The sequence below is a fragment of the Panthera tigris genome, chromosome A3 (assembly GCF_018350195.1).
Source record: "Panthera tigris isolate Pti1 chromosome A3, P.tigris_Pti1_mat1.1, whole genome shotgun sequence".
In the NCBI taxonomy this organism is placed as follows: Eukaryota; Metazoa; Chordata; class Mammalia; order Carnivora; family Felidae; genus Panthera; species Panthera tigris.
Genome location: NC_056662.1, coordinates 100851461 through 100874603, shown reverse-complemented (window position 1 = coordinate 100874603; position 23143 = coordinate 100851461). Strand labels below are relative to the sequence as shown.

At 43.1% G+C, this 23143-nt stretch overlaps 1 long non-coding RNA gene across 2 annotated transcripts in view; it reads right to left on the bottom strand.

Moving 5' to 3' along the window:
- Positions 1 to 23143, bottom strand: part of LOC122237375 — a 56576-nt gene that overhangs the window by 26000 nt on the left and 7433 nt on the right. Inside the window, exons 2-5 of one of the 2 annotated variants that reach the window (XR_006215872.1) lie at positions 17277 to 17344; positions 11386 to 11526; positions 9755 to 10006; positions 4499 to 5322 (exon numbers count right to left, since the gene is read on the bottom strand). This is a non-coding gene — a long non-coding RNA (uncharacterized LOC122237375). Of the gene's footprint in view, positions 1 to 4498; positions 5323 to 9754; positions 10007 to 11385; positions 11527 to 17276; positions 17345 to 23143 lie in introns of those variants that run through there. The other variant, XR_006215873.1, reaches the window with a different exon arrangement.

Here is a 23143-nt window from a genome sequence, read left to right as displayed (position 1 = left end):
GAATTGTAGAAAAGGACTTGCTTGGGCTGGTCCCGAAAAATGGGCAAGAGCCATGATAGGGGAGAGGTGAGAAGGAACACTCCAGAGTGTGGTTTTTCTCTAACACCACCACCACCACCAACAACAACAACAATCACGACGACGACAACAACAACAGAAAGTTTCAAAATAGATGACTGGCAAATGCAGGACACTTTTCCACGATATATATGCTCTTATTGTTGCAATTAAATAAGTCACCAAAACCTTTCGTCTTCATTAAACTCAGATTTCATTTGAGTAGCTGCTTTCTTCTCTTTCATTTCTTGGTAACACAGATTCTACTAAAGGATGGAGATCTAGCCCTGAAGAAGAAATTTGCCTCCCTAAAGGACTCAACTTATGTCACTGGAAATTGGCTTGACTTAAATGGTAATCGGCTCATGCTGTCTCACAGCTGGGAATGGGAAGGCAAACCCCAAAATATTTGTCTACTACTTTTGATAACCTAAAAAAAAAAAAAAGAAAAGAAAAGAAAAGAAAAGAAAAAGAAAAACAGATGATGGTACATCCAGTGGACCTGGCTGCTTTGTACACAGTGTTCCTCCAGCTGTGATCTGAGAACTTCCTGCGCTGGCGGTGTTACCATGGTGATGGCAGAGCGGCGCGGTTTGTGTCCTATGGTACAAGCTCCAGGACCAGACCCAGACCCAGACCCAGATCATACTCTTTGGGAGTGGGACCCAGGAACCTAAATTTAAAAACCTGATGATTTTTGTATTGGTTTACATTTAAACACAAATGCAAGTGAATAAATCCATCAAGAATGAAATGTAGCTCTTGAAAACATTTTATTTTTTTATAGCACATAAGGTCAGTGCTTCTGCTCAATCTGTGTATACTGGTATTCCTTCTTTCACGCAAAAGAGCTACTTTATTTATTTATTTATTAATGTTTATTTATTTTTGAGAGAGACAGAGACACACAGAGTGCAAGTGGGGGAGGAGCAGAGTGAGAGGGAGACACAGAATCAATCGTAAGCAGGCTCCAGGCTCTAAGCTGTCAGCACAGAGCCCGATGCGAGGCTCGGACTCAAGAACCATGAGATCATGACCTGAGCTGAAGTCCGATGCTTAGGTGACTGAGCCACCCAGGCGCCCTGCAAAAGAGCTACTTTAAATGTCTGACATGTAAATACAAGAAAACCCCCTGAACATCACAATTAAAAGCCAGAAACTATCAGACTGAATAAAAAGCGACTAGATGTTGCCTATAAGAAACGCATTTTAAATATAAATATACAATAAAATAAAAGTATGGAAAAACATATACCATGCTAACACTAAAAAAGAAAAAGTTGGTATGGTTGTATTAGCATCAGACAATGAAGATTTCAGAATCCAGGGAAGAGACTCATTTTATAAGGATGAAATGGTCAATTCATCAAGAAGGCAGGACAATCCTAAATGTTTACGCATCAAATATCAGAGCTTCAAAACAAAAACAAAAACCAAGAGAACTATAAGGAGAAATAGATGAATCCACAGCTGAAGTTGGAGATTTCAATGTGCCTCTATCAATATTTTAGAACAAGTAGAGTGAAAAATCAGTAAGAAGACTTGGTCAATGATCCATCGCTTGACTGAATTGGCATTTTAGAACTCTCTATCCATCAATGGCAAAATATACATTCTTTTCAAATTCAAGTGTTCGTGGAACATTTACCATGGTGGACTACGTTCTGGGCCATAAACAAGTTTCAATAAATTTAAAAGGATTAAAATCATAAAAAACACGTTCTCTGACCACAATAGAATTAAATTGGAAATAAAATCAAGTATCTCTGGAAAGTCTCCAAGTATTTGAAAACTAAGTAACATACTTTTAAATAACCCAAAAAGAAATAAAAAGGGAAATTAAAAAGGATCTTATAACTGAACGAAAATGGAAAGGTAACATCAAAATGTGTGTAATGCAGATAAAGTTTAGAGAGAAATTTATAACATTAAATAATTCTAGTAGAGGGGCGCATGGGTGGCTCAGTTGGTTAAGCATCTGACGTCAGCTCAGGCTATAATATCATGGTTTGTGGGCTCGAGTCCTGCATCAGGCTCTGTACCCTAAGCTCAGAGCTTGGGAGATTCTGTGTCTTCAGATTCCGTGTCTCCCTCTCTCTCTGCCCCTCCCCTGCTCAAGCTCTGTCTCTCTCTCAAAAATAAGCATTTAAAATTTTTTTAAAAATAATTCTATTAGAAATGGAGACAGGTCTCAAAAAAAATATAACAGAATAAAGACTATACTTTCAGGGATCATGTCTATAGTTTGTTACTAAAAAAGAGGATACCCAGCTGAATTTGAATTTCAGATAAAGAATGAAATGTTATTTACTATAGACATGTCCCACGAAATATTTGAGATATGCTTACACTAAAAATTTATTTGACATTAAAATTTAATTGAGCATCCCGTATTCCATCAAATAACCTGTCTGAGTCAATTATCTCAGCTTATATTGAAGAAACTAGAAGATGGTGAAAAACAAGAAATCAGTAAGTGTTTAAAACAGTAAAGGGCACCTGGGTGGCTCAGTCAGTTGAGGATTTGACTCTTGATTTCTGTTCAGGTCATGATCCCACGGTTCATGGGATGGAGCCCCACATTGGGCTCTGTGTTGAGTACAGAGCCTGTTTGGGACTCTCTCTCTCTTTCTGTCTCCCTCCCTCCCTCCCCTGCTCCTGGTCTCTCTGCCTCTTTCAAATGTAAGTAAATAAACAAACAAACAAACAAAAAAAAAACAGCAACAGTCGAAGTAGATGCTGGAAAAGAGAGGACTGAACAAACATCAGGTGTGAGACATAGAGAAGAGAGGTATAGACTCGAGAATTAGTGGTGACAGTGGATGGGAGACTCTGGACAAACCTGAGTAGAAAAGCCCAGTGAATGGCCCACCGTGTACTGAGTGGAACACGTTGCCGTTCCATTGGGCTGACAATGGAAAGAACATGGAACCAATCGTGGCCTACCCAGTAACGAGCTTCGTGACAGGCATGTGAAGCCATACGAGCCCCAGATGTCACATCTGTCACAAGGGTTTGGGACACTGGATCTCAAGTCTCTTCTTCCTCTAACGATCTCTTGGCTACATAATTTATACCTTAAAATGAGTCCTGCTGGAGGATATGCCTACAAAGTCTTTACAGTTTATGAAGTGCTTCCAGCACTGACCTCATTCACCCCTCGAGGGCCATGAGAAGTGTGTGTTATTTCCCTTTTCCCTTTTACACCCAATGAAACTGCCCTCAGAGATGTTAAACAGTCTTGTTCTTGTTTAAAGTCTCACCAAGTTCAATGCCATTTCAGCCACCTCGCAGCAAGAGGCAGAGAAGCCATGACCCCTTGCGGAGAAGGCTTTGGGCCCAGGGATAGACACAAAAGCTCTCTCGAGGAGTGAGCTGCGGTGAGGGGCACACTCTGGGTGTGCGAATGGCTCTTCATCTGCATCTCAGCAAGGACTTCCAGCTCCCACGTTTGGAAACACTTGTGAAAGTGGGTATGGTAGGCTGGAGAATGCCTTTTCAAGATGCCTGGTGTTCTAATCCCTGGGATTTGGGACTATGCTACTTTATATGGCAAAAGGGGCTTTGCGAGTGTGATTAAATTAAGGATCTCGTGATGGGAGATTATCCTGGATTATCGGGGCGGGTGCAATGGAATCACAAAGGTGCTTTTAAGAGGGAGGCTGGAGGGTCAGAGTCAGAAAAAGCAGCGAGGACAGAAGCAGAGGTCGGAGTGACGTGGTTTGAACACAGAGGGAAGGGACTACGAGCCTAGGAAAGCAGGTGACCGCTAGAAGCTGGGGAAGGCAAGGAAACAGATCCTCCTCTGAAAACTTCAGATTTCTGATCCCTGCCACTATACATTTATATTACTTTAAGTCACTAGGTTTGTAGTAACTTACTACAGCAGCAATAGGAAAATCATACAGTAGGGAAAGAGAACATTGATATATTCACAACATTTAAGGTTTTTAACTTTTATTTGTTTTAGAGAGAGAGCATGCAAGCACGGGAGAGGGGCAGAAGGGGAGGGGGAGAGAGAATCTCCAGCAGTCTCCAAGCTCGGTGTGGAACCCAATGCAGGGCTTGATCCTACATCCCTGGGATCATGACCTGAGCCAAAACTGAGTGAGACGCTGAACCAGTGAGCCACCCAGGCATCCGACGTATTCATAAAATTTACTTTTTTTTTTTTTAAGTTTATTTATTTGAGGCGGAACAAGCGGGGAAGGGGCAGAGAGGGAGGAAGAGAGAGAGAGGATCCCAAGCAGACTCTGCACTGTCAGCACAGAGCCCGATGTGGTGTTCGAACTCACAAACCGTGAGATCGTGACCGGAGCCAAAATCGAGTCAGATGCTTAGCCGATTGAGCCACCCGAGCACCCCCGGGAACTGGGATTTTAGAAGAATGGATCTGAGTTCAATTGGAGGTTGGTAAGAAGAGGTACAGTGAGGTAGTAAAATACATCTGATGCTTACACAAAAATTTTGTGTAAAATGGAGTCTAGTAAACGGTCACGTGGAGCCCAACTCAGGGCTTGAACTCACAAACGAGGAGGTCATCGCCTGAGCCAAGGGAGTTGGATACTTAACCAACTGAGTCACCCAGGCACCCCTATTCATAAAATTTAAAGCCAAAGACGCTTTATTTTAATCGTTTGCATACATTTAAAACAAAGCGCAATGTGAAGACACACAAACACAGCTCTCTGTCCACCGCTTAATCCACATAGTCCATCTGTCCCGTAACAAAACGGTCCTAATTTTGCTGCGGTTAGCAGATGCTGCTTAACGCAAAGACACTGTTACCTTGTTCACTCCGTGACCCCAAGGGAGTCGGGAACAAAGAAACTTAAGACCCCTTTGTACCCAGAACTGTGCTCAAGCAAACAAATGCTGGGGCTAACTTTTATTGATGCAAACTCATTTCAGGGTTCAAACGGAGCAAAATACATGGTTTAAAATTCATCTGGAGGTTTTGATCTTTACGTCTATGCTCTTCTGCTCCAGTCTCAGATTTGCCACCTTTTTCCCCGTAAACACACGTCAACTTCTCAGGTGCAGATTTTTGATTCAGAAAAACCATTCTTGGCTCTCTGAAAATAAGGACTGTGATATCAGAGGAGTTTACAAAAAGGCCTATGGGAATAAAGCTTCTTTTTCTATTTTGAAAACTTGTTGAACATTTGTTTTAGCCCAGCTCTGGCTTCGAGAGTAATCTGTCCCGTTGCCCTGAGCATGAGTATGGTGATCATTCCAGTAGGTGTTAACAGACGGTGACATCATCTGGAAGCAAGAAATGGCTCTCAGGTTACCATATAAATTGACTTAAGCTTTGGGAAGGATTACAGGGCAGACCTCAGCTAAGTGTGGAGATGCCATTACGGCTAAATCAAAGGTAACTGTGAGGTCTGGCAGGCACCTGTCAACAGGTAAGGGAAGGAGGAGCCCACGAAGGAGACTTGAGTCAGGATTACATTCTCCAAGCTTTATTTTTATTTCAGGTTAAAGGGTCAGACAGAAAAGCCATTCGCAGTGATCTTTATTTATGGTTCTCAGAGGCCTGGTTGGTGAAGTGTCCTGAAGAAGAAGGATGGCTCAGGTGGGACCCCAGTTTCCCAGCCTGGCTGATGACAGACTGAGGGCCTCATGCTTTGTGAAAGCCCAGTTTTTTATGAATGTGCGTTAATGTTTGCAGGCACGACATGGGAACCCATCCTATCTGTTACCTCCTGTGCAGAGAGAGGTGGGTGTCCCCCCGCCCCCCTGCCCTCTCCTCGGCCACCTGAACAGACCAGTTTCCACCACCTGTCGTTGGCCTTTGAAGGACGGGTAAGGAGATACAAGCATTCTTGGCCGGCAAGCTTGGGCAGGGGAGATTCCCACACACTTCTCTGATGCTCAAAACTCAGTCCAGTGTTTTGCTCAAGCTTTCTTTTGGGGCAAGAATAAGACTCCATTCTTTGGAGACGTGCAGTGTTTAAGGAAAATGACCAGAGAACAGCAGAGAAGCAAGAGGAACCCCGCTTATGACCCCATCCTGTTCCACTGGGCCACGCCTACTTCCCTCTTGTTCTTTAACATTCAACTTGGCTCTCTCTCCCTCCCCAATCTGACTTCATGGTCCTCTGCTGTTTCACTTCCAGCTGACACGGGGGTGGTGGAGAGAGAATGGTTAGCGTGGAGGGGGAGAAAGAGAAGGTGAATGTCTATTTTGCCAGCTGAAGGCTGCAGGACCCGAGATGAGCTCCTCATCTTCTAGGGGCGGGACTCCTCCCTTGTGAGGCTGGACTGATAATGCCTGCCTCCAGTGCGGCGTGGTGGAAAATACTTGTTCTCCAGCTCATAGCCTGGCTGTCTCGTGCTCATCCTTGAGAAAGGTCTGCCCTTGCTCGTTCTATCCAAAGTAGCCCTCACTTCACCTCCCTCCTCCCCCAGCCAGAGTGAAGGGACCTCGTCAGTCTTATTCCATAGAAGCAGCTTGATGGATATTTTTTGACTGATGCAGACTTAGCCAGCCTACAGGGATGGGTCACCCCAGACAGTCGGAGGGGCACAGCGTCACAGCCAGGTAATCCTTCCATGCCACATATTTTACTATGAAACAAGAAGCTGACTTAATTTTCAAATAATGACACCAAAGGGGTAGAGGTGAGGAAGGGCGATCTATTCTTACAGGAATAGGCCAAGTTTGGCAAAAATATGAGGAACAAAAATACCAGGAACTATGTCTCAAGCATCCCCATACTTTGCTCAAGAGATCAAGAGCTCCCGGGAGCAGGCGATAGCTTATTCTAGTCTCTCTATTCCTGCATCTGGCACAGTACCTGCATCCAGGAGGTGGCAAGCAGAATGATGGGTAGATATATGAATCAAATGATCCTTTAAATGTCTTTGCAGGTGCAGATAAATAAAAGAAATATTCTCCTCTTTGTTGTCTCCACTGCAGGGAGAGCTGAGTGCTTTCCCCATCACCTCATGTCTCAGCCACCTGAGAAGACTCGTTCCCACCACTCATCATTGGTCTTTGAAGGACAGGTGGGTAGGTACAAGCATCCCTGACTGGCAAGCTTGGGTCTGAGAGTCTCACATGCCCCCAGGCAGCTAAACTCTAGCAAAGGATTAACTAACCGATGTGTTAGTTAATAATAAAGCGTACCCATTCTAAAGGACATTTCCTTTTAGTCTGATGGTTCTTGAAGAGACGTTAGCATGCAAAGCCACCAAGTTATAATGGTCAAATGAGTATATCAAATGAGTATGATGATAAAACCATCAAATTGGAACAGTGATTAGCCCTGAGAATCCAGTGGAAAGCATTTTCGTTGCCCCCAAAGAAATTCTATATCCATTAGCAGTCACTCCCCAGTCCCCCCGTATAAATGGAGTCCTACAACATGTAGTCTCTGAGCATCATGCCTGCAACGTCATCCATGTTGTAGCAAGTAACAGTATTTCATTCCTTTTTACTGGCAGACAAGGTCCCTTGCATTGCTATACCACTTCTATTTATCCATTCATCAGCTAATGGGTTCTTGTGTTGTTTCTCCTTTTTTTGTTACCCCTTTGAATTTTTTTTTCAAAAACATGGCTCTTTTATGTGTTTACTTACTCATTTATTTTTGCTTCTGCTAAATTATTCTCTAGGAACATAAGTGGGATTCCAGGACGAGAGCTATGAAGATATTGCTAGGTATAGTCATAACATTTTCCAGTAGAAATGTGCCAATTTATTTTTTTCCTTTTTTAGTTTAAATTTTGGTTCACACACAGTGCAATATTGGTTTCGGGAGCAGGATTCAGTGATTCATCACTTACATACAACCCCCAGTGCTCATCACAAGTGCCCTCCTCAGTATCCATCACCCATCTAGCCCATCTCCCACCCACCTCCCTCCGTCAACCCTCAGTTTGTTCTCTATGGTTAAGAGTCTCTTGTGGCTTGCTTCCCTCTCTTCTCTCCCCCGTCCCCCCAACTGCCCATATGTTCATCTGTTTTGTTTCTTCAATTGTGCATATGAGTGAAATCATATGGTATTTGTCTCTCTCTAATTGACTTATTTCTCTCAGCATAATACATTCTCGCTCCATCCACATCATATCCCTCTGAATTTTGAAGACACTTCCGTGTATCTTCCCCTATTGACCAGTTATTACTGCAGTCTTATGGAATCCTGTGTGTGTGACTTCTAACTTTTACTCTATCATCTTTCAGAATATTCTCTCCATTCCTAACGCTAAAATTCTGTGATAGTGTGCCCTGGCGGGTCATTTATTGTTATATATATATTTTTTATTATTTTATATATATATAATAACATATATTATTATATGTTATATATATATATATATATATATATATGGCACATCTTCTTTAGTCATTCATCTGTTGATGGACATTTGGGCTCTTTCCATACTTCAGCTATTGTCGATAGTGCTGCTATGAACATCAGGGTGCATGTGCCCCTTCGAATCAGCACTCCTGTATCCCTTGGATAAATACCTAGTAGTGCAATTGCTGGGTCATAGGGTAGTTCTACTTTTAACTTTTTGAGGAACCTCCATACTGTTCTCCAGAGTGGCTGTACCAGTTTGCATTCCCATCCATGAGTAACTTTGGACTCCCCCAAAGCTTAATAACTAATAGCCTATTGTGAAGTACTAATAGCCTACTGTTAACCATTACCAATAACACGAACAGTCAATTAACACATATTTTGTATGCTATCTGTATTATATGCTCTATTCTTATAATAAAGTAAGCTACAGAGAAGAAAATGTTATTAAGGAAATCATAAGAAAGAGAAAATACATTTTACAGCACTGTACTGTATTTACTGGGAAAAATCCGCATATAAGTGGATGTGTGTAGTTCAAACCCATGTGGTTCAAGGGGTAGCTGTACTCTTAATATATCTGTTTTCGGTAAGAGAGAACGGCTGGATAGAATGTTATTTTTTTTTTCCAGCAATGACATTTTCTCTTTCCAAGTAGTTATTTTTCCAACTCAATTAATAATTAGATTTGAATCCTGTAACCCTACTGCAACCCGTTGCTAGAATCTTGGGGCTCGAAACACAAACCGTGGCAAAGTCCTGCATTATTAACACTTCAGTTGTTTCTTCCTAAGCATTTTAGGACTTACTGTCTAGGATTAATCTTATTTATGCACTGGAATATAATACAAAGTAGTGACTTAACTGAGTAGAGCTTTTATATTTATTGAAAGTATGTATTTAGAAATCTGTTTTAAAATGCCAACCGAGAGGGGCGTCTGGCTGGCTCAGTCAGAAGAGCATGTGACTCTTGATTTTGGTGTCATAAGTTCAAGCCCCACGTTGGGTGTAAAGATTACTAAAAGATAATAATAAAAAAATAAACAGATAAATAAAATGCAAACCTGGACTGATATGAACAGAAAAATAGTTTCGATACTCCCCATTTTATATAAAATCTTTATGGCAAAGAGACGCTGGATTTATAGATGCAAGAGTGTAGGAATGGTCGAGAATATGCAATTTTCCCGCACCATCTGAACACGCCCATTTCCTACAGAAAGCCCACAACCCGCCACAGAAGAGGCCATCATCAGATCAGCCATCCTGCGTATTTCGTAGGTGGAAACAGCAGAACAAAAGCAAGTTACAGCCTTCAGTGCCGTCATCAGTTACAGACTCCTTCAGGGGTAAGCTTGAGATTCGAAATAAACACAGCTTACCTTTCACAGCAGCAGATTTTTAAGAAGCTAAATGAACACACTTGCGGAGGTACGGCGTTGTCAGACCCTCTCACCGATTAATAACAAGACGCACCAGCAAGCATTTAGTCAGCAAGCGGTCAGTGTGTTAGACTCCACGTTGGAGCAGGGGACACAGCAGCCACAGCCCTTGCCCTCCGTGAACATGCTGATCACGGAGACAAGGAGTCCCCGCAGGTGATCACCGGTGCCACACCGGCTGGGACTCCAGAGCTGGACGAGGAGCATTAAACAATTTTTAATTGTTTTTTTGCACACTGTGGACAGAGTGCAGCTGACCAGTCCGGTGTCCTGCTTGATTTACTTCTCTCGGAAGCGGGACTGATTCTAATCCTTTACACGCTACTCACAGAACCAGTTTTGTTTCTGAGAAGTTTAAAAAAACCTTTTCGGGCAGCTTTAAATCTCTGAGCAGCGATGTTGGCAGCTATTATTTCTTAGGGCTTACAGACAAGTCAGCTGTACAGGAGATTTATTTGAGTACCTAGCCCACCAAACCCAAATTGAGAGGGGAAAATTCCCTAAATTTAAAAATTTAGGGGCGCCTGGGTGGCTCAGTCGGTTAAGCATCCGACTTCGGCTCAGGTCACGATCTCATGCATGGTTCGTGAGTTCAAGCCCTGCATCAGGCTGTCTGCTGTCAGCACAGAGCCCACTTTGGTTCCTCTGTCCCCCACTCTCTGCCCCTCCCCCACTTGTTCTCCCTCTCCCTCTCTCTCTCAGGATAAACATATAAACTTTAAAAGTATATATTAAAAATAAAAGAAAATAATACATTTAAAATGATGCTTGTGTAGGAGCACCCAGCCGGCTCAGTCAGTGGGACATGCAACTCTTGGTCTGGGGGTCGTGGGTTCGAGCCCCACAGTGGGTGTAGAGATTACTTAAAATTAAAATCTTAAAAAAAAAAAAAAGAATCTTGTGCAATGTGGTAATTTCTATTCTGGCTCTCAGGACTTCTGAGGGAGTAAGTTGACCAATAAAGTGGGGCCAGGTGCAGTTCGAGGAGCCACCTTCTGTTCTCTGTATTTCTATCGGGCCTTTCTCTGAGGGCTCAAAGGTGCTGATGAATAATCAACCATACCAACACCAGAGGTGTCCTAACCTCCCAGAAGCCTGCGGCGGCGCACATTTGCATGAGAGGCTAAGAGCCAGGCACAGATCATTTTGAAAATCCAACTCTCTCCCTTACTTGCAACCTCAGTGGTTGGGATGGAGGGCGGCAAAGTTAGCCGGTTCGCCTAAATAAAGGAGGTCGCACCCCACTTGAAGCTGTGAGCGGTGGGGCTCCTTCTAGTCCTAAGATTCAAAGAGCGGGGCTTTGGAGGCTGGAGGAAGAGCAGTGGTGAAGGGAAGGGAGGGGCGGGAGGTGGCTTGGAGGAAGCAGAAGTCAGCTGTTTTCAAGTGCGGATTACACACACACCCCAGGTGTTTGGAAACAAGCTCCCCAAAGCACTCAGCAGTCTGCATTCCTTCCCACAGCTCTCTAAGAAAAGCGTCTCTTCTGGCTTAGGAAGAGTCAGAAAAAAATTGCCACTCCAACCCCCTCATCTTAATCCCTCGCCATTTGAGGAACAATAGAGAAAGCGCACCTGACAAAGGCCTTGGGCTCAGGCCAGGTTCCTCTGCGCAGTGTGAAGAGCATAGCGTCAGCTCCTGTTCCTTCAAGTCTGGAGGCGCGATACAGCCAAGCCTCTGATCTGAGTTTCTTCTGGAAATGCGGAACGCTGCCACTGGAAAGACGGCTTTGGTGTGTAAATAAACCATCTGAGGCCGGTGCTTCTAGCCGTCGTCCTTCTGCTTTGCCCCACCACTTTCTCTAAACTTGGAATTACTTCTCTTTTTCAGATCTACCTCTCTTGCCACACAAGACTAGAAAACACAGTGACACTGAGACGCGTTTTCACAGGCTCGGAAGCGGGCACACTGCCTATTTTCAAGCAGCTGCAATTCGAATGCTCTGTCAGACGCGACTCAACGGAGAGAACAAAAGCGTCATCAGATGCATCAGGCTGAGGTTACCAGCCTTATTTTCAAATGGTGTTCCTCCAAGGACTCTCCGGAAATAATGTCAACAGTAAAAATGGACTGATTATCCAGGCAGTAAAATCTAGCACAGGTGTTCATGAGGGAAAGTTAGAATCACATTTTACTCTTGTAATAATTTTTGCAAGAGCCAACGGTGCCTGGATTACGCGATGGAACGGACTGAGGGTTGGAGGAGCTCCTGACCCACCCGCTCTGGCTCTTCTGTTCTTTCACCTCCCTGAAGCTGAAATCATCGGACGGGAGAAAACCTAAGCAGCAAGAAGGAAGACGGTCTATTGTGGAGTGCTTTCCTATTCCGAATGGAACAAATGCAAAGATTCTTCACTGGTCAAGAATAGGTAGATACAGGGGATCCTGGGTGGCTCAGTCGGTTGAGCGACCGACTTCGGCTCAGGTCATGATCTCACAGCTCGTGAGTTCGAGCCCCGCGTCGGGCTCTGTGCTGACAGCTCGGAGCCTGGAGCCTGCTTCAGATTCTGTGTCTCCCTCTCTCTCTGCACCTAACCCACTCGCATTCTGTCTCTGTCTCTCTCAAAAATAAATAAACATTAAAAAAAATTAAAAAAGAAAAAAAAAAAACAATAGGTACATACAGTCCCAGAGGTGAAGACGCTGGGTGGCATTTTCACCAGCGGTTACTATGGCTACTCACCCTCCTGGGTGATAATGACAGATGACAGTAAGACCACGAAAGAGAAGCCCAAGAGACTCCCAGAGTACAACCCCAGGCCCTTTGATTCTCCCCGAATCTTTTCCAACATTGTATCTTTCTTGGCAGCTGTCATTTCCATGTGCACTGGGACATGAAATCAAATGAGGAATTTAAAAAAGAAAAGTTGATGGGGCAGCTGGGTGGCTCAGTCAGCTAAGCATCTGACTTCAGCTCAGGTCATGAACTCACAGTTCATGAGTTCAAGCCCCGCATCCAGCTCTGGGCTGACAACTCAGAGCCTGGAGCCTGCTTTGGATTCTGTGTCTCCCTCTCTCTCCTCCCTTCCTCTACTCGCATGCTCTCTCTCTTTCAAAAATAAACATTAAAAATTTAAAGAAAAGAAAGAAAAGTTGACCCAAGGTGCATTTCTGCAACCGCCCTGAGGTTCCATCCTGTAAGTGACTTCATGTCAACTGCCTTTTCTGTATGCTTTCCAAAGTGTTTTGTTTCTCTTATCTTTGCTTCTAGTTGACTTACCATTCCCACAAAAGAGGCAGAAACTTTGAGGAACCGAGGTTACAAAAAAAGAGAGATAGGTAGATGAATGCAATATAGATGATGTAGCCCACGCCTGCCCAAAAGGAAACAGTATCTCTGCGGTTTAATTTGATGGTCAATACGCTATCTACCTGATTGATTAGGACACGGTCAAACGTCAATAGTAACGTCCCAAAGTGCACCAACGATAGGAGAGGATGAAATCCTAATTACTTTGGTTTCACCACCACTCCTGACACAGATTTGCCTTAAATGTCAATGTCACTTGTAGACTGAAACGCAAGTTGTCCAAATAAGTGTCTGGCAGAGGATTTAGCTTCGTTCTAGAAAAATGAATGAAGTTCTGGAGCGAGTAATTTTATTTCTCAGAAGAGGCAGGAAAATCCCAACACATAACATTTCATCAATTCACCAGTTAGTAGGTGTGGGTGCCTCTTCTAAAGGACCAGAGGCCTCAATGGTGGCACCAGAGTTGAGCAGGCATTTCCCACCCGTACCCCTCTGCCCTGCAAGGGCTTTCCCCTTGTCAGCCCTGCCGATAGACAGCTTCTGGACCTGGGTCCATCAGGCCTGTCAGGTGCTGCCCACCCCTTCCCCGGGTTCAGCCCCTACCCTCTGACCGGCCACCCAGGAGGTGCTAAGGTATCAGCTGCTATTGTCTCAGCCTCCTTCCTTTCTTTCAGAGCTCAGCTGCCTGACTCTCAACACCCATTCATTCGTCCGGCAAACATTTATTGAACACCTACTCTGTGCCCAGTGCTAGGCTCTGTCCCTGGAGGTGAGCCCCCGCCCCCTGGAAATCCACAGTCCAGTGCCACCAGCGTGATGTCAGGCAAACAGTCACGCTAACACACCCCAGTTACCAGCTGCAAAAGCGCTATGAACGAAAAATACTAGGAGATGATTATGAAGAAGCCCTTGTCTGTTTGGTGAGGGAAGGAGCTAGGGCCCTTTCTGTGAGGATGAAGCTGGCATCTGAAGAACAGGTAGCAATTAACTGGCTGAAAGACTGGAAAGTGGTCCAGACCCAGGAAGGAGAATCTGCCAAGACCCTCAGGAGGCAAGGAGTATTATTTCTTCTCTTAACTCTGAGTTACTTCTTGTAATTATCCCCAACAAAAAGAGCTTGGAGGTGGGGGGGGGGGGGTGGAGGGGAGAAAAGAAAAGAACTGCATCTACAAGACCTGAAGTTCTTTGCTGAGCAAAAGTTACACAGAAGTCAGTTCAGGAAGGGAGGACTTTCACATATGAGGCCGCAGGGTTTGGGGAGGGGTGCTCCTCGTACCCTGGTACGCTCTCCTCTCTTTTAGTACACAAGCTCTGCCCCTGCCCACCATACCCCTTGTTTCCGCAGGGCACAGCACCCCCAGCTCGAGACTACATTTTCCAGCTTTTTTTGAAGTCAAGTGCGTCCACCTGATTAAGTTCCAATGGGATTCACATGGAAATGAATGTCCCTTCCTTTAAGGGAAATTGCTTGTTTTCCAGTTCCTCTCCCCCTCTCCTCCCATGTTCTGTTCCAACAGAGAAAAAGCAGCCGGGTCCCCGGGAGGCCTGTGCTGCAAAGGGCACATCCCACATCAAGGCTGTTCCGTGGCCGAGCAGGCAAATGTGGTCTTCAATTTAGGGCTCTCTTTAAGTTAGCCCATTCCCTCATGAACACGGGAGTGGTTATCTTATGCAATTATTTTGTCTTTATAATGCCAACCAAAACAGAAGTCATGACCACAGTCACAATCGAAAAGATAAATCTGATTATAGAAAAATTTTGTTGGGTAGCAAACACAAGCCAAACTAAACGCCAAATGACAAAATTGGAAAGCAATATTTGCAACACATGACAGACCAGAGGCTAATACTACATATATTTTAGTAACTATTTACCACTTGTGTTGAGTACTTTATGAGACTGTCTTGAGTAATACTGACTGTAACCATGTGAAGCAGGCACTATACAGCACAATGACCAATCATGCGCTCCAAATTCACCGCTGATTCGCCGAGCGGCTTGGGGGAAATGACCTAAAATAAGGATAATAATACCTTCTTCGTAGGATTATTTATGAAAATTAGATGAGACAGCATTGCTCTGAACAGTCGGGCAGGCTATGCCCGCACAAAGGTAGGGATGCCTTTGTCTAATTGGTGCAAAGGTGACTTATGGACGAGGGGCTCTCAAATGAGTTAATGCTGAGCGAAGTACCCGAAGCAGGTCCTCAGTAGAAGTTGACAGTTATCCTTTTTTAAAATTTTTTTTATTATTTTTTTTAATGTTTATTTATTTTTGACAGAGAGAGACAGAGCACGAACGGGGTAGGGGCAGAGAGAGAGGGAGACACAGAATCCAAAGCAGGCTCCGGGCTCTGAGCTGTCAGCACAGAGCCCGACATGGGCTTGAACTCACAGACCGCGATATCATGACCTGAGCCAAAGTTGGACACTCAACCGACTGGGCCACTCAGGCGTCCCGACGGTTATCCTTAACATTAACATTACTGCTTTCAATCTCCTGGCCAGAAAACAGGCTTGGAGAGGCTGTGATTTCTCCCTGACAGGGTTAATGCAAAGATTCTATTAGATGGATAACAAAAAGTCAAACAATCCAACAAAATTTGCCAAGAACATTGTTCACAGAAGAATGCACATACGAAAAGATGGCCAAAATCACTCATAATTAAAGAAGTGAATGTGGAAACGAGAAAGGAGATACTTTTTGTCTATGAGATTAGTAAACTTTGGTTATACTGAATCTTGAATAAGGATGTGAGGAAATAGTCTCTCATGCTGCTGATGGGCTTGTTAATTAGCATGAGGCTTCTTCTGACCGAGTTTTAGACCTAATCATTGAATTCCAAATAAAACAATGCTTTACATTCTCAGGGTTTCTGATCTAGGATAAATGCAGGGGTGCGAATAACTAGCCAGCTGATCCTGGACGTGCTCAAGATTTGACCAGCCACTGACCTGTCACTACAAACAGGCTTTCTCTGACATTTTCATATTTATTTTAGTTTTAGTTACCAAGAAATCTATCTTGGCTAGGGGGAGATAAGATGCAAACTTTTGAAATTATGGCCTTTAAGCAACAAAACAAAAAGTGTTAACACGAGTGCTTAAAATTATTCCATATGAATCATTCACTCCCCTTGCCTCTTAGAGACTATACAACATGATTTAATCTTTTGTTGATGACTCAGGGTCAATATTAATGAATACCAAGGACCCTTTCATCTCAGAACTCAACATCAAATTGGTTTATATTATCTACAAAACCAATACATTAAGGGGACTATTCAATAAATGATGTTGGGACCCCAGGTGGCCTTCTAGAAAAAAGAAAGTTGAATCCTCATCTCTCATCCAAATAAATTACAGCGGATTTTTGAATATAAAAAGCTTTGAGTGGGGTGCCTGGGTGGCTCTGTCGGTTAAGAGCCTGACTTTGGCTCAGGTCATGATCTAACCGTTCATGAGTTCGAGACCCGCATTGGGCTCTGCGCTGGCAGCCTGCTTCAGATCCTCTGCCTCCCTTTCTCTCTGCCTCTCCCACTCTCTCTCTCTCCCTCAAAAATAAATAACATTTTTTAAAAAGTTAAAAGAAGTTTTGAATATAAAAAAACAGAATTGTAAATGAAGAAAACATGCGAGAATTATTTTATAACCTCAGAATGAGGAAGGCCTGGCAGCTTTGACACAAAAATCTAGAAGCTCTTAAGGAAGATACTAACATTTGATGATATAAAAACGATACCCATGAGATAAAAAACAAAACACTGAAACAAAGACAAAAGGGCATATCAGGATAAAATACTGTAACTCCTATTAGAGACAAAGGGCTCAATCTCCCCAAAATAGATGCAGCTCTTAGCAATGGATAAGAAAATTACTAATATCTTAAAGGACACTATTATCACAAATCCCACAGAAGCTACTTGCAGCCTAGTTACTTCCCTTTTTGGTTTTTCCTTAGCTGGGGTATCTTGAGGGCAGAAACTCTCTCTTTTCTCCTTTTCTCTTGTGCCTGGTCCAGCGCCTGGCATGTCATTGGCATTTCATGAATTTTTCACCAAATTAAGAAGCTTCATATGTTATATATTGAAATGTCTAGTGTTTCATTTGCCAAATGCTTTCTCACCTAAGAAGATCGGTCCAAACAATGCTCTCAGGCAAATCATGTATTTTATTTTATTTTTTCTAAGCAGGAAAGTGTCCATTAATCTTTACCTTGTGTTCTCATCTTGACACTTGACTCATCCATGATCAAAGGCAGTCTACTCCATTCCCAGGTTTATCTGTTCAGAAAATAAAAAATAGGCATTCAGAAAATAAACACTATTATTTACTGAATGCTTAGTGCTTTACACATGTTATCACATGTAACCCTTCAAACAATTTAGGTTATAGCCATCTAGACCTCACACATGAGAAAATCAAGTAGATTCAAGTGGCTTTTAGCTGGTGGTACTATTCCCTGAGTTAAATATGCACCAAAGCTGAGTCCGGAGCCCAGGTCTCTCTGTCTTCAGAAACCAGAGAACTGGAACATTCTGCTTGATTGCCAGAAATACTTCTGAGACCTTCCATCACAGGTTCCTAGGAGGCTCTGCTTTAGAAGGACCAATCTAACTAGTGCCCCACAATGACATGCGCTCCCTCAATTCAAGTTCACTCCATTTTCACCTCCCAAATCTCCATCTAAGATTTCCTTTCCCCCCAAACCATCTTCCCCCCCAAATACATATTAATACATTCATATGAAGCGCTTCTTGACTTTCCCACCACTTGTATACTCTTTGCTCCTTAGCATGGCTCTCAACCGTCTCCCACTGCCTCTCTGCTTCTGACGGACGCTACAGGCACATCCATGGTAGCCATGGCTTCTCCATGTCACCTCCAAATGAGACAAGAGCAGGAGTCCTACTATTTGAGGAAGACTTTGATTGATTCGGATACCGCTCACTGATCTCTCCAACTTGGGAATCACTTCTTTATCACTTATGTGTATCTACAAAGCAGCACTTTTCCTCATTTTTAAAGTTTGGAATAGGTAATTATGCTCCCAAACTCAAATGTCAGGATCATTGTGGGGGTGAGGGGGAGATTAAAAAGTATACAGCCTGCAGGCATCCCACTCTAAGGGTTCAGACTCCATGTGGGCAGAGTCAAGGCATGTGCATTTTAACAAGCTCTCTGGGTGACTCTGACACAGGACTCAGAAGCACTGGTTGGAAAATTAGGTCAGTCCAGCTTCTCCAATCTCAGCCTTGACTGGGTGGGGTCAACTCAAGAAGATCTAGACTAAGGGAGCAGCCATAGGTTCAAGGTTCAAGCCATAGGTGGTTCTTCTCCTTCTCCTTCTTCATCATCATCGCCATCAAAAAACCATCTATAGAGTGCCTATTATTTGAAAGTAACTGCTATTCTCAAAAGGTAGAGACAAAGCAAAGGTCCTAGGATAGAAAATCTGGGAACTGTTTATTTGTTTTTGAGAGAGAGAGCACAAGCGGGGCAGGGGCAGAGAGAGAGGGAGATGCAGAATCCCAAGCAGATTCTGCACTGTAAGCACAGAGCCCGATGTGGGGCTTGAACTCACAAACCATGAGGTCATGACCTGAGCCAAAATCAAAATTCGGATTCTTAACTGAGTCACCCAGGTGCCCCTGGGAACTGGGATTTTAGAGGAATGAATCTTAGTTCAATTGGAGGTTGGTAAGAAGAGGTACAGTGAGGTAGTAAAATATATGATGCTTATACAAAAATTTTATGTAAAATGGAGTCTAGCAAAATGATAAAGCCACTAATACTATAAAATCCACTAATCTTTCTCTGTTTACCAGACACAGGTTGACTTAAGATCCTGGTTACATCTTGACCTGTCAATTCATACAACTAAAGAAGAGAACTGGTTTTTAAACTTCTTGATTCATTCATGGCAAACCATGACAGGTTTAGGACCAATGCATTGGGCAAACCATGGAGGGTGCTAGGGCCATGCTGTTTCAGTAGGAGAATGGACTCCTTTCATTCAGGCTGGATGGCCAAGACTATCCATTGTTCTGTCAGTGGAGAAGTCTAGGTCACAGAAGATAGACAGGAAGACAGGAACATAGACAGAAGATAAGAAGATAGCAGTTAAATTTATTAATTACATTAAACATAGGTCACAGAATTCTTAACCATTTTAACTTTGGAAAGTGTTGGGTAATGACCACTGCTTCATACTGAAGCTCCACACCTGTCTTTTCAAGATAGCAGAAGAATTGAGTTCTCCTAGGAGGAAACTTCTATCTTCATAGACATCATATGCACGGTTGGGTGAGGGTTTATAAATTAGCATATCTTATAGATAAGTTTTGCTCATCTGAAAGCCTAATTTATCCTTAAAAGACATGCTTATTTCAGTATTCCCAGGCAAGATAAAGTGACCTTGGGGATTGTAAACCTGTAGCCTGAGTCTCCTGGGTCCCTTGGTCCTCTGGGTCATAGAGAGTCAGAACTTTCTCCTGTCTGAAAGCTATGTGAATGCAGAGATTCATGGCTTATCATGTCTGCCTGGAGCCAGGGCCAGGATCTGTCATGCTCAATATATATTTCTGGAGTTCATAAATGATCCTTCTTGAATTTATAAATGAACCTAATTTTAAACTCAACCTGAAATACTTGCTGAAAATGTTCTGCAGGGGATGGAAAACACTTGGACAAGGTTGATAAAAATATTTCATAAACATTGTCCAGTGGCAGCTGTCAGGGCACAAGAAATCCTCTCTCTGTTCCTTTTTGGATATCATCATGGATTATGTCTTCACAAATTTACAATAGATCCCAAGGAGTACCTCAGATGGTTTCCTGAATCAAACATTTAAAAAAAAATTTTTTTTAACGTTTATTTATTTTTGAGACAGAGAGAGACAGAGCATGAACAGGGGAGGGGCAGAGAGAGAGGGAGACACAGAATCTGAAACAGGCTCCAGGCTCTGAGCTGTCAGCACAGAGCCTGATGCGGGGCTCAAACTCACGGACCATGAGATCATGACCTGAGCCGAAGTCGGACGCTTAACCGACCAAGCCACCCAGGCGCCCCATGAATCCAACATTTTAAAATAAAAGTTAGCCAAACCTATCAAATGGGGCAAATTAATATCCTTTTCCATTCCCATGTAAACACATGTAAGCTGCAATTCTTTAATTTTTTTTTTTAATTTTTAAAAAATGTTTATTTATTTTTGAGAGACAGAGTGCAAGCAGGGGAGGGGCAGAGAGAAGGAGACACAGAATCCAAAGCAGGCTCCAGGCTCCAAGCTGTCAGTATGGAGCCCGATGTGGGGCTCGAATCACAAACCACGAGATCACGACCTGAGCTGAAGTCGGACACTTAACCGACTGAGCCACCCAGGTGCCCCTGTAAACTGCAAGTCTTTATGTTGGTTAAAAAAGGTTCAAAAAACAAAAATTTTTTTTTACTACTAATGTGGAAGTTTGTCTTAACCTTAATTTTAAAATAAGTACCATTGGGGCACCTGGTGGCTTAATAGGTTAAGATTCTGACTTTAGCTCAGGTCATGATCTCACGGATCGTTGGTCTGAGCCCCACATCATGTTCTGCACTGACAACTCAGAGGCTGGAGCCTGCTTGGGATTCTCTGCCTCCCTCTCTCTCTCTGCCCCTCACCCACTTACATGTTCTCTCTCTCTAAATTAAATAAACATTTAAAAATAAAATAAGCATTATTAAACTGAACATCCCTTTGTTACTAAACATTATAAGCAGTGCTGTTCTTATTGAGGAATTTATTTTCATATGTATATATATATATGTATGTATATATATTATGTATATATATGTATATATATTTTATATATATATATATGTATGTGTATATATATATATATATATTTTTTTTAATTTGCTTTTTAGTAATCTTTACACCAAACATGAGGCTCAAACTCACAACCTCAAGATCGAGTTGCGTATTCTTCCTACTGAGGCAGCCAGGTGCCCCTACATTATTTACGTTTTTATTTTAAAACTTTCTTGAAATTTATCAACATTTTTTAAGGAACCAGTTTTATCAGCAATATCAATGATCCATTTAAACCATTTACCTTCTACATATGGCAGAGATTCTATCCGTGTGTGTGTATAATATTAAATTTACAGTATAATATTTACAGTAGTGCCATATGGTTGTCTTTCCAAATAATGGAATTTAATTACTTTATTTATTTACTTATTTATTTTTATTTTAACTCCAGCACAGTTAACATCCAGTGTTGTTAGTTTCAGGTGGGCAATATAGTGATTCCACACTTCCATACATGACCCAGTGCTCTTCACGACAAGTGCACTCCTTAGTCCCCATTGCCTATTTTACCCATCTCCCCACCTACCTCCCCTAATGGAATTTAATTTTAAAAACTGCATCAATTTAAGAGAAAAATGTTAAGGAAGAAAGCATATATGATACAGAGAATCACGAAGAGGATACCAGAATGACTGGATTTGGGGAAACACTGAGCTTCAGAAGAGACATCAGAGCAAGCATGGAGGGGAGACAAGGGAGACAGACTGGCTAACGACATGAGCTCCTTCTCCTGGGATCACGTATGCCACGCTATGGAGTTTGGACTTTATCCTAAGAGCAGCAGGAGCCACTGAAGACTTGAGAGCAGGGGAGTGTCGGGATCGGATTTACCATTTAAAAAAAATCATTAAGAAGGTGGTGTGGAGGGAGGATTGGGAGGTGACAAGAGGGGCCGATGGCAATAATCCAGGGGAGGGGGTAATGGTGGTTTAATGCTCGGTGTTGCCAGTAGGACAGAGAGAGTGAAGAGTGACCATGGCATGACTTGGTCAATGAAATAGAAGAGATTCTGGTTTCTGGCTTAGATAACTGGCTCAGTTGGGGAGAGGGTTTCACAGGGGTGTGGAATACAGAAGGAGATGTAGGTTTTACGAGGGTCAAGATTACTTGCTTAGACTCGCTGGATTTGAGGCAACTTACAAAACAATGAAGAGGAAGGTCCAGTAGGAGTTGATCACTGGGCCAGGAGCTCGCGTGAGAAATTAGGACTGGAAGTCACCAGCACTTTTCTTCCTTTCTTTCCTTCTCTCCTTCGCTCGCTCTTCTTTCCTTTTTTTTCTTTTTCTTTTTTTTTTCTTTCTTTTCTTTCTTTCTTTCTTTCTTTCTTTCTTTCTTTCTTTCTTTCTTTCTTTCTTTCTTGTTTACTTATTTTGAGAGAGAGAGCACATGTGGGAGGGGCAGAGAGAGAGGGAGACAGAGAATCCCAAGCAGGTTCTGCGCTGCCAGTGTGGAGCCCGATGCGGGGCTCGAACTCACGAACTGTGAGCTCATGACCTGAGCTGAAATCAAGAGTCAGATGCTCGACCGACTGAACCACCCAGGCGCCCCAGCGCTTACATTTCAAAGGGATAAACACTCACCTGTATTAGTTTGCTAGGGCCGCCAAAACAAAGTATTACAGACTGAGCGGCTTAAATTCCAGAAACTTATTTCCTCGTAGTTCTGGAGGTTAGAAGTCTAAAATGAAGGTATTGGCAGGGTTGGTTTCCTCTGAGGGCCCCTCCTCATGGCTTGCAGATGGCCGTTTTCTTCTGGTGTCTTCACATGGTCTTCCCTCTATGTGTACATGTCTGTGCCCTAAATTCCCCTCTTCTATACAGACACCAATCATATCAAATTAAGGCCTGCCTTAATTACCTATTTTTACCATAATTACCTCTTTAAAGACCCTGTCTCCAAATAGTCACATTCTGGGGCACCTGGGTAACTTAGTCGGTTAAATGTCCAACTCTTGATTTCAGCTCAGGTCATGGTCTCACACGGTTCATGAGTTTCAGCCCCATGTCAGACTCCACGCTGACAGTGCTGAGTCTCCTTGGGATTCTCTGTCTCCCTCTCTCTCAAAAATAAGTAAGTATGGGGTGCCTGGGTGACTCAGGCAATTAAGCATCCGACTCTTGATTTCAGCCCAAGTCACCATCTCACAGTTTGTGAGTTCAAGCCCCATGTCAGGTTCCACACTGACAATGCAGAGCCTGCTTGGGATTCTCTCTCTTTCTCTCTGTCTCT